The sequence below is a fragment of the Nannospalax galili genome, unplaced genomic scaffold (assembly GCF_000622305.1).
Source record: "Nannospalax galili isolate Female #2095 unplaced genomic scaffold, S.galili_v1.0 scaffold368, whole genome shotgun sequence".
In the NCBI taxonomy this organism is placed as follows: Eukaryota; Metazoa; Chordata; class Mammalia; order Rodentia; family Spalacidae; genus Nannospalax; species Nannospalax galili.
Window position 1 is genome coordinate 2,436,539 of NW_008359963.1, and position 12,246 is coordinate 2,448,784.

Below are 12,246 nucleotides of genomic sequence, written 5' to 3' on the forward strand. Positions count from 1 at the left end.
CCTCTGTCTATGTGGCATTCCTGCGTGTCACATAATTCACCCTGCTCTCAGCCCTGACAACAGAATGGGACTAGACCGAGACATTCTCTCCAGGGTCCTGTGAGTACAGGAACCCGCCTTCCTGGTCAGATTTTCCTGCTACCTGCTCTCTCCACTGTCTACTCCATCTGAGGTCTTGCTATCTGGATGCCTGCATTCACCAACCTGGTCTCTACTGAGAAGCCTGGACTTCACAGATCTCTCTGAGATCCCAGCTACCCCTCTGTGTTCCACTCACAGACCCTTGCTGCTGGGTCCCTACTAAGACTGCCTGTACTCCAGCCCAGGCTTAGAGCTTTGTGACAGCCACTAGGTGGGCAAAACCCTTCTGTGAATTCCACAGAAAGCCAGCTCATGCCAAGGAGGGCTGGGGGCCTCTGCTGTCTCAGTGCCAATCCCTGTCATGCAAGAATGGTATATACACAGACTAGCTACTACCGTTCTCAGAATCTGGGAATGAGGTCTGCCTCACTGCAGAAATCTCATAAACACAGTGGTATAGGGCAGCTCAGATGACTGAGAAGTGTCTACATTTTGTTTGAAAGCAAAACATCCCAGTCCTCAAAGTCATAGAGCAAAGCATGCTGTGACCCCTCTAAACCTCACAGGGACTGTGTTTCCAGTAGGAAGTGGGCATGTGGGCGCTCTAGGGCAAGTCTGAGAGGAGCCAGAGAGCCCAGCAGGCCTTCCCCTCAGCACTTCTCTGGGGGCCAAGGGCTGCTCTACTCCAGGGTTAGGGTTCATCTTTGCCAGTGACAGGAAGGCAACAATGGCCAGTGCCTTCTTCAGGCCAGCGGGATGAGATGTGGCCTCACGGGCTCAGGCCTCCTGCTCCTGAACAAGTCTCTGTCTCAGAACTGCTTCTGTGAGAGAAGTGGGATGGTCAACAGATCTCATGGGTCCTCCTCCTCAAGATGGCTAACTCCCCTGAGACCACCATGGGCCCACACACCAGAGGACACTGGCAGGGATGCTCCCTTCCCTGTTCTCTCTTCTGGGAGAACAGCCTCTTAGGGTGATGGGAACAGAGCAGTGGCACCTGGGGATCTCCGCATTGCCAGCCTGTCCTGGTGGCTTGGTAGGAATACCCAGAAGTCCCTCTGCCCTCTCTGCCTGTGATGTGCTCAGAGGATGCCACAGAAGAAGGACTGTCCTCAGATGAGAGGACTGGGCCAGGCTGGGTATGGGTAGCTTTCCCTCCCACAATTCCTCACTCTTGTCCTCTCTTCCCTTCTGGCCCACCTGGCTCTCTCCCTTGCCACCCTTTTCTTCTTCCTGGCCCATCTCTAGCTCAGTACTCTACCTAGACTCCAGCAGGGGCCAGGGCAGACTCCCAGTTAAGAGGCTGAGCACCCATTTGGTTCTGAATGTCATAGACAATGTGTAATTTGCTGGTCTAAGTAGGCCTCATATTTTATTTTCTAAGAATAACAGCCTTAGTCATGAAGACTAGGGAAACTGCTGTCAGGAAGCCTGAGGGATACCAGTTCTGCATCTCTACCAGTTGCCCTTCTCCACCAGGTGCCTGATGGATGAAGGCATTGGATAGTATTCACCCTCTACTGGACCTTTGGGGGACAGCTCTGTGTAATCACAGAGTCCTTTCAGGAAGACCCAGTGACCGTAAAAAATGAGAATAATTTGGGACAGGATACCAGGGTGAAAGAAAGAGGAATACTCTAGGGAAGGCATGAGTGGAAAGCAGCTGGCTGATAGTGAGGACAGAAAAATCCAGGTTCAAATCCAGCACTGACCCACTGTGCCTGGCTTTAGCGGAGTCTTTAACCTCTCTGAGTCTCAATTTCCTCATCTGAAATTGTAGTTTATATGATCAAAATAATGACTATAAAGAGGTCGTTGGACAAGCAGTAGCCACCACTCTTTTTTTAAAGAAGTTTATTTTGGCTCACAGTTTCAGGGGTCACAGTCCACGATGGTGGGGAACGTACAGTGGCTAGAGCAGCATGGCCCACAGTGGCGGGAGCTTGCCATTTAGCTTGTTCACATCTGAATGAATCAGGAAACAGAAAGACTGTCCCCAGAAGCTGGTACCACCTTCAAACCTGCTCCCTGAAACCCACATCTGCTAGCTAAGTCACAGGACCCAGAGGTCCCACAACCTTCCAAAACAGCACAGCTCTTGCCAAGCCAAGAAACAGAAGATATGTATGAAGTCCCCTGCTTGGCACCAGGCCTGAGGTCCCACCCTGGGGATAGGAGTTTGGCCAGACCTTACTCCAGAGATGGCCAGATGTGGGGAAATAGCCTAGAGTCACATGATTACCCAGGAGAGCTGGAAGGCATGGGCATGGGAATCAGGTTCTCAATGTGGCAGATGCCCACTTTTTATCCCTCAAGCTAGGGTGTGATCAGAAAGAGGCAAGTGCTGCCAGGGAATCTCAGAACAATAGAAGTTCTTCACAGGTCCCAGAAACCATCCTAGAGCTTATGGGAGCCAAGGCAAGCCCAGGAACAGAAGTCTTTGAAGAAGGCAATTCTTGGCTAGGGCTTTAGGGAGAATGAGAGAACTCTCTACTATGCTGAATTACTTGTGATTCCTGAGGCCACACAGTCAGGGGTCATGTTGGTCTCTTCCTCACACAGTGTCAGAGAAGGTCACAAATATTTCAAGGGGGAAGAGCCTCTAGCTGCTCTCTAATCTGCTTGGCCCTGGGACAGAGGTGGGGACCAGATAGGGGGCTGGAGGTATCGGGCAGAGGCTGTCTTCTGGCCCTTCTGGTCCATGAGTTCGTTCATCACCCAGCTGAGCACAGCTTCTCTCACTGACAGCCCTCCTCACTGGTTCTTGGCAGCAGCACCTATAATTTCCAGATATAGCATCTAATTTGAACTTCTGCAAGCATCCTCCCCTCAAGATGTATAATTATTCTGTTCTTCTAAAACTTTGAAAGGAATCTTTCAGCCCTCTGCAAGTTCCCCAGAGGAGAACAAGATAAGTCAGTGCTTGGTACTGTGCTCTCAGACCCCGAGGAAATCCCCAGCAGCTGAGAAGAGCAGAGATGTTCAGCCTCAAGGCCCCATTCAGGAAGAGCTGGTACTCACTGGGAAACTGAGGGCAAGCAATATGTCACATACAAATGACAGACAATGGCATGTTGGTTAGCTTTTTGTTACTGTAACAAATACCCCAAATAATCAACTTATAAAAAGAGGTTTTATTTTTTCAGCTCACACTTTTGACTTGGTTGTCCTGTGTCTATGGTGAGGCAATACATGATGGACCTGCGTGGGGGAGCAAAGATCATTCACCTCATATCTGGGAAACAAGAGAGGAAAAGGAAGAGACTACGGTCCTACAAGCCCCTTCAATGACACCCCATCAATTACCTAAAATCTCCCACAAAGTCCCATCTTCCAGGAAGGAAGGGTCACTGACATGCAAAGCTTAAACACACATTGACTTTCCTCTCATCCCTAAAGAGAAAAAGGAAGTCACAGGAAAGGAGGCCATCAGACCTCGTTGGCCACTTGGAGTTTTCAACAACTGCCTCCTGATAGGGCCTATGTTTTTCCTGGGGCCCACAGTGTAGCTGATTGTGTTCTGAGCATGTGCACCCACTGTGCCATCTACCTGGGAGCCAAGCAGGGATGACTTCTGAGTGACTCACTTTCAGTGCCTCTACCCTAAATCTGTGAAGGAAACGAGCAAACACTGGCACCATCACCATCTTGGGAACAAAAGTCCTATGGTAGGAGGGAGGTGGCCAGAGGAGGTGGGTGGGTCTGGGGGTATTCTGAGCCCCTCTGTTAGCTCACAGAGGCTTTAGTTGTTTACTCTCTGGGAAATGAGACCACATCCTTCTGCAGCCTCTCTCCCTGGACAGAGTTGATAGGAAAGCATGCCGTGACCCCTCAGCTCTCACAGAGCTGTGTTCCTGCCGCCCCCATGCAACTTACTGTAAGCAATCCTTCTCTCCTCCCTACTGCACAAGCCCAAGATGGCCTTTTATCAGTGTCTTTCTGGATTTAAGCATTTAGATTAGGTCATAAGGTATGGCACTTACCCCATCCCCCCCCCCTCCAAAAAAAAAACCCTATGAGAGCAAGAACCACCCCCTGACTCTGGGTGGAGATATAACATTCTGATGTGCTCTGAAGACTGGAGCATGACATACTACTGCCTCCTCCCTTAGGAGTTAAAGACCTGTCAAATATCTGCCCAAGAGTCCACACCGCCGGGAAGGCTGATTCACCAAAAGTCAGCTAAGGAGATAGGAGGAATAATTATCCTTTTTTAAAAAATATTTTATTATTTTTATTTTATGTGTATGAGTGTATTGCTTGCATGTGAGCGCACCCGTGTCGTGCAATGCCGCGGAGGTCAGAAGAGGGCTTCGGATTCCCCTGGAACTGGAGCTAGGGATGGTTCATAGCCACCATATGGGTGCTGGGAATCAACCCCGGGTCCTCTGCAAGAGCAGTCAGTGCTCTTAACTGCTGAGCCATCTCTCCCCTTTTAATGAGATAACTACTTCTACTTCCCGGAAGTCCCTCCCCCATTCAGCTGCTTGCAGAGTTTCCATTTAGTTGCACTGTGTCCTGCCCACTTCTCTGAGTTACTCAGAAAACTGTAATTTTCCACTTTTTTCTTTCTACATCTTTTTCTTTCCAATACTGACCAAAGCCTGAGCATGTTTTGCTGGACACTCTCAGCTTTCTCAGTGTTTTTCTCTGAAGTCCCTCCCTCCCCTTCTACCACACAGACTGCTGTGTGCCTGCCTGCTGATCACATTACTGAACCTACCTGCTTTCTTAAAGATGACTTTTCTGTATCTCTCTTCTCCTGGCAACTGAAGAGATTTATAACTTGACTACCCCGTTGTGTTTCTCTCAAACTCTAATAAAATTGCCCTCCAGTTTCCTTCTGGGTCCATTTGTAAAGTCTTTCATTAACAAGACTAAAAACTCAAAGAGTGAACACTGATTTCCCTGGTAACAAAGCAATAATTATCAATATTCTGGGAACTGAGGGCTCTTTCCCTCCAGGATTCCCATCATGCTCTCCATATGAAGCTCTTCCCTGGATCTGAAGGTTCACTGCCCTACTTTAGACTGTGATGCTGTAACTCTTCTGATAAAGCTCCTTGAAGGGTAATTTCATCCCAGCTTCCTTTCTATGAACCTATGTTCTCCAAGATATAATGGCGCCCAAACCCAGGAAACTCTCCTAATAGTCTGAGAACTGAAGGGAATTGAAGGCTGTCCTTTCCCCCTCAATTTTCCACCATGCTACCTGTGGTAAAATGCTTTAACTCTCCTAATATTCTGGGACCTGTAGGGAACTGGGGGCTCTCTCCTTTCAGGACCCCTGTCATGCTGTCTGTCCTGCCTTTATCTCCCAGTAAAGCCCTTGTGAAGAGTATTCATCTCAGGTTCCTTTCTGTGAACCTGGAACATCTGTTTCTATACAACCCTCTCTGTTGCTCTTTACCAGTCAGATGGAATAACTTGGCCATAAAGAGAAAATTTCTTCAACTGTGCTAGGAGGCAGAGCAGTGAGCTCTGTGCCTGCAAACCTAGGCTCTGTGCCCCAGAATCCTGGCTCCTCATAGGAGTTTCCATTCATGCCCATGTCCCATCCTCTGTGTCTCGGGAGCAGGTCACCCCAAGATCCAACACTTTACGCACACCCTCCTCCAGCCCTTGCATGATCTTCTGAGCAAGGACAGCCCCTCCCACTTCAATCCTAACCACCTCCAGTTCTGGGGGCCCCTGTGCCCTGTACTGCCTACTTTAAAACTCCTGTGGATTGGGGCCTTCCCATCTGCCACTGGCTTCCCCTCTCAAAAGCTTAATCAACAGTGGTGACAGATGGAGTGACAGCGTGAGGAACTAGTGATCTGTCCCCTCACTCTCTTTGGCAGTTTCTTCTTCTACTAATGGTCCTCCCTTCCACCGTGAGGTAAATTGCTCCAGAACTTTAAAATCCTGGGGGTACATCCTGGCCAACTTTAGAACTTTAGAATGCCCGGGGGTACATTCTGGCCAACAGAATCAGAGTCTATGAGGGAAGGACTCAGGCCTGAGTGATGAAAGGTTCCCCAACCTGGGTGACTGCACCAATCCAGAAGGGCTGTGCTTCTCCAAGATGGGGACACTGTGAATTACATGAACCCCTCGTTAAATATGAATCAATCTCTCCTTAAGAGGAAGAGAATGGTTTTTGTGGAGGAGATAGAGCCTGAGATTCTGCATTTCCAACAATATCCCAGGCTGTACTGTTTCCTCATTCTGAACAGCAAGGCCCTAGTCAGGACTTCTTTTTAAATTTTTTTCATTTATTTTTATTTTATGTGTATGAGTGTTCTGCCTGCATGTATGTAAGTGCATGTGTGTACAGTGCCCACAGAGGTCAGAGGAGGGTGTTGGATCCCATGGAACTAGAAATAGAGATGGTTGTTAGTTGGCACGTGGGTGCTGGGAACTGAACCTGGGTCCTCTGCAAGAGCAGTTAGTGCTCTTAATCACTGAGCCACCTCTTCTAGCCCCAACTTTTTTAAAAAATATGAAACTCAGGCCAGCAACTTATACAGCAAAGTTTAAAGTCAAACATGTTAACAGAATATAATCTAAAGATAATCTGATTTGCTATTTTCTGCTAAGGACTGACAGTGGGAAAATATTAAAAGTGGGTTTCTGGTAATTAAGCTTTTGTGTTTCTATAACAGCAGAAGACATTACATGTACAGTGAAAACACTGTGATCCATACATATTATAACCTCAAATCCCAAGCCAGGGTGTTTCAGAGAGCATCGGCTGGCATTGCGTGTTATGGTGCAGTGTGCATGCATGTTGTGTGCTCTGAACCCAAGCTGCAGTGAAGTCGCCTGACGCAGGTGAACGCTGCCAGATACAGCTCTGCCTCATTACACATTTGATTTTGGATTAATTTTTAGTTGCTTTAAGACCAGAAATCTTTTACTGTTGCCAAAGTTTCTCAACCCCGTGTTCATTATGTAACCTCAAATGGTGTGGTGATCTAGTTTAAGAAGCTGTGTACTAAAGAAACTTTCAAATGCCTTGCACACAACTCTACCTTGGTCCACTCGCCTTTTTGTGATCACTCCGTTTCCTGCCTCTGGGACTGGATCTGCTCTGGCTCCCTGCGCACCCTTTGTGTACAGCTCAAGGCAGTGTGCTATTGCTGCCCTCATGCATGCATGCATGATAGAATGGGATGAGTGGGACATTTCAAAGTGGCCCAGCAGAGCTGTGTGCAATGCTTCTACCCCAGTGGACCCATAGTCTGTCACTTGTTGCCAGCATCCACATTCTTTCCATAGGACCCTTGCCAGCAAGCACCTGGCTATGGGACCACAAGCTCTGAGGCTATCACAGCTCAGAAAGAACATCCTGAGAACTGGGACAGAAACCAGTGGAGGCCTGGGCCCAGCTCAGATGGGAGAGGAGAGGAGCAGAAAGGCGGCTAAGGAGGAAGAAAGAGCAGGGGACAGGTGGCCCCGAGAGAAAGGCTTCTGCTGGTCATGACATCTGATCTGCCTCTGCTTCCTACTAATCCTAAACACAACAGTGAGAAACCTGAGCAAGTGTGGCTGCCTGGAACTCCAGCTGCTCTTCCTGTCAAGTCCCAGCCTGTCAGAGAGCAGCCTCCAGTCCAGGGTGGGGGTAGGGTGCAGGCTGCGGGGCTGGGCTTAATCCCTGCAAAATGAGCAGAGAGTCACCACAGGCTCCAGGCTCCAGGAACCCTGCCTGGTCTCTCCAGACCAGTTACCACTGCTGCTCTGGGTCAGTCCCCATTGCTACATGTAGGGACCTCCAGGTCTGTTTTCTGCCTTTGTGAGTTTATGATGTATATATACCAGGTGTGTGTGTGTGCTTAGGATAGATGGGCAGGGGCAGCTGCCTCCCTGGGAAGAGGGGACCCAGCAGAGGTGGTCAGCAAATCAACCCCAAGCCACTATCAAGCCTCAGCACAGGCCAGGAAACCAGCAGGGGCGGCTGGGGTGGGACTCCATAGCTAGGGGAGATGGAACAGAGGCAACTACATGAGGATTATGGGTGCATTAGACGAGCAGAATCCACTAAATGTCTTTCGAAGAGGAAGCTTTGGAACTGGAGGGTATTCTGGGGTGGCTGGGCTCCTGTTCTTCCTGTGGAATTCATCCTGTGAATAGGAACCTAAAGTAAAGGCGCAACAGGCCGAGGCAAGATGGCTTTCTATTGTCTGCGAAGAGACACCAAAGCCAGCAGACAGCCTCTTCATATACCAGCCCTCCAGCTCTGTCAGGGTCTAGCCCTGAGCTGACAGGATACTTACTGTAGGTGGGCCCTGCCCTGTGGTTTTTGGACTGAGGGATGTTGGTAACTTCCTGCCACATACGCCTTTGGAGTTACCCTCCAGCCTCTTCCAGCATCGACTCCTGTGTCATGTTGTGCCGGGGAGAAGCCAGAGAAGAGTTCCAAGAGGACTTGCTATCTTCCGGGCTTCCGTGATAGAACTTCATGCTGGTGAGACCTGACAGGGAGGTCTCTCATGGAGGGAAGGGCACAGACTGGCTTCATGTCAGGACTGACATGAGAAGCCTGAGGGTGCCTCCTCACTCAGACTCGCATGGCTTTCCTTGCCAACTGTTCCCAGAACTGTCCTGCACAATCAGAGATTTGTAAGAAGTAAGGCCTGCAGCCCTAACTCCTGCTCCTCCCCAACATCAGGGAACATCTAAACCGTGCTTAGACTATGGAACAGCTTAGTATCTGTGTCCAGAAGAGGTGGACTATGCCATTTAAGCCTGGAACAGTGGGGAGTCAGATTGCTCTGCGAAAACCAAGTCATCTGTAATACAGGAGAAGAGCCAGGCAGATAGGAGCCAGCAGCCCGCTCCATGTTCCTGAGGGTGGAGGGTACTGAGAGGAAAGTGATTCTCTCAGGAAACCTGGATCCAAGGGGCTGGTGCAGGGACCAACGGCTGTCAGACCTGGCAAGGTTTTGTGCACTTTGGCCTGGATGCATGCTGATACTACAAACAAGCTGGTGATGTGGGCCAGACAGCGAGGCATGGAGTGGCCCCTGCGGTATTGAGAACCTGATTCCCAGGATCTCTTAGAAAAGGGGCCACTGGAAAAAGCTCACCTCCCATTCTTCATCCCACCCTCACGGGCCAGCCAGGCAGAAGCAGCCTGTGCAGTTTCCTTAGTAAAGTCCCATAGGATCCCGTGTGATGTCTGAGGGCCGCACACATCTATCACTCAGCCAGGGAGATGAGCAGTGCAGCTTCATCTAGGATGGTAGGATGCAGAGAGAGAAGACAGGATTGGCCTCTGTCCATACTGCTGAGGGCTGGATCCTGAGCCAGTTTCCTGGGATCCCGATTTCCCTTTGTTTTGTCTTTCAAAGTCAGGCCCAGCTATTCCCAGTCCTCACTCCAGTCCAGTCCACAGGACTCAGCTCAGGCCCTGGCCCTTCCTATTGTATGTCTGGAAGGAGTCCTAGCAGGGACCGTCTCAAAGATCAATGTCAGGATATCCCTTCCTTCCAGCTGAAAGGAAACTCATCATCCAGGAATTCCCAGGGCGGACAGCCTCCTGTTTATCCTGGCACAGCTCCATCCTAGCAGATGGGAAAGGGCCACCACCCTGTCCCCTCTCATGGCAATGTATGCTTCCTGCCGGCCTCCAAGCCTTGCTTCCTAGTAGGCTTTTCCCTAGGGGCATAGTTGGTGCCACGGGTCTTCAGTTTGTGAGAAAAGGGAGGCCCAAAGAAGTATGGCAGGAAGGTCGGGAGGAGGGCCAGACCTGCCTGAGGGGCCATGCTAGAATTCACAGAAGCTGCTTGGCTGTCCACAAAGGGACAGGCTGCTTCTCTCTGGCCATGGATCTCTGGCCAGCTGACACTGGGCAGGCCTGGCATAGACCTAGAGCCTCCTGATTACACCAAGACCTGAGTCTGCGTCTCTATACCAATAGTAGACTTCCCCAGCCAGCCCAGTGCTGTGTCCCTGGCAAGTTCTATGTCATCAGACAGACCCTAATCTCGCAAACATTGCTCTTAAATACAGCATGGAGACAGGGCACATCTTGTCAACTTAAGACTTCACCCATCTCTCTGCCTCCACCATCCTTCCTTGGAGTCTAGTCTGATAGTGAGGTTCCCCACATCGCATACCCTCCACATTCAGGTTTTGATCTCTTAGTCTTTATTTTGCTGGAATTAAGCTTTGCTCACCACAGTAGAAAAAAAAAATCATTCTGCTTCTAATTCCAAAGATGATACAGATCAAGAGATCATCAACCCTTAGGACTGGCCTCATGAACTGGGTATATTAGACTCTGCAGACTAGTTCCAATACTAACCTCTCACCAGATGGACCTAGCTCTTAGGTGTCCTGTGCACTTGGGAATGCATCTTAAGTTTTTTTTTCCTTAAGTTACAACCCCTCTAGTGCACAGAAACCTGCATGACTGGAACCTTCTCTGTATGCCAGGCCTCCGAGGCTACTTCCCCACAGGTGCTGTGACCTATAGTCAAACTTGTCTCCACATGCTGTCCCCCAGTGCTTATACTAGTGGGTCATAGTCTCTGAAGAAATCAAAGCTTTAAAGTAGTCCATTCGACCCCTTCCCCTTGGTTCACTGTCTTCCCTCAGGCTAGCAGGTCTACTGGGAAGTGCGGAGGAATGGGGCCATGTTCCTCTGTCCCATTAGTCAGGCATTTGGGCTGAGTTGCCTCACAGTTAGCATTGGGGGGGGGCAGTGCATGTTTCAGAGGCTGTGGAGTCCAGACATTATTCCTAGAATAATTAAAATATTGATAAATTAATCAAAGACAGAATGGCTTTGAAACATCAGGGGACGTCCTGCATAAGACTCTGACCTGCAGGGAGTGAGCGGGTGGTGTGGAGAGCCGGGTGCACTTACCTTTGTCCATCTTTCTCCAGCCCTTATTTGAAGTGGAGACAGTGGGATGTTAAGAAATCTCTTCGTTGTTGGGCAGAGGACCCCCAGAGGCTCCCCGAACAACATAGGACATTGCCATTGCTCTCGGTTTCTCACCAGAACTAGATGATGAGGCCCTATTGCTGAAGACACTGTACATCAAAGTGTCTGGATAGAGGGCACAGAGAAATCAAGATGGAACTGAGTTGGAAGCTTCCTCTCTGTTGGCTAGGGTGGGTTCATAGTGCTAGAAGGTGCCATGCAGGCTACTGGGGGAGAAAAGGTGTCAGTCGTCTTTCCCAGCTGTGGCCCCTGCATGCTACAACTCAGACTTTCCAGCAAAGATGTGTCCACTGGGGTAACAGCAGCAAGAATGTCTTGGGGATAGCAAGTGCTTCTGCACTGGCTGAGGACAGCTCCACAGAAGGAAACACATGCCTGGTGCTGTAAACTTGGTTAAAAGCTTCTGGCTGAGGAGGTCACAGTCCCCAGAGGAATATGCACTACTGTTTTATTAAATGGACTTGTAGCCAAACTGCCTCCTAAATATTTGTTTATACCCATAGACGAGTGCTGCTCTCAGTCTGGTCAGAGAAGTAGTCAAACTGCTGAGAATTAAGTGACTGCTGAGTGCTTAGCCAAGAATGAGACATCTGTATCACCCTCCCCAAGGCCCAGGGAAGATCATGGTAGAACGGGCAGGAAGATCATTGTAAGAGCTGAGGATGGAGAGAGGCACACTGTGAAGTGCCATCTTCTGGGTGAGGCATGGCTGTCACAGTCGTGAGCACACAGCACTGTGGCTACTGCACAAGAACTACAAAGGAAAAGAAGACCTGGGGGTAGGAGGGGGCTAGATGGAAAGAAGGAAGTCCACAGAATGGGAGAGGGATAAGAAAGGGCAGTGGGGCTGTGGGTGTGATCACAGTACTTCTATACATAGATGTAATTGTCAAAAAGAAATAGACACCGCTCTATACATATACGTGTGAACATATATAGCATAAATCTAACTATAACTCATTTTTTCCCATTTAACAATATCTCTTAGATGTCTTTAAAGAGGTTTATAAACATCTACATAACTCTTCTTAATGGCTACAAGATATTTCATAGTTTTACTTAACCAAGGCTCAATTGGTAGACATGAACTATTCCAAGTTCTGGGAGTGAACATCCATCCCCACATAGCTATTTAGCTTGGTCTTACCATTTCTGGAGGAAAGATTCCTAGAAGTCAGTCTCTTCTATCACAGACTAAAGAGTCATGATATATTAGAAACCACCTTGGA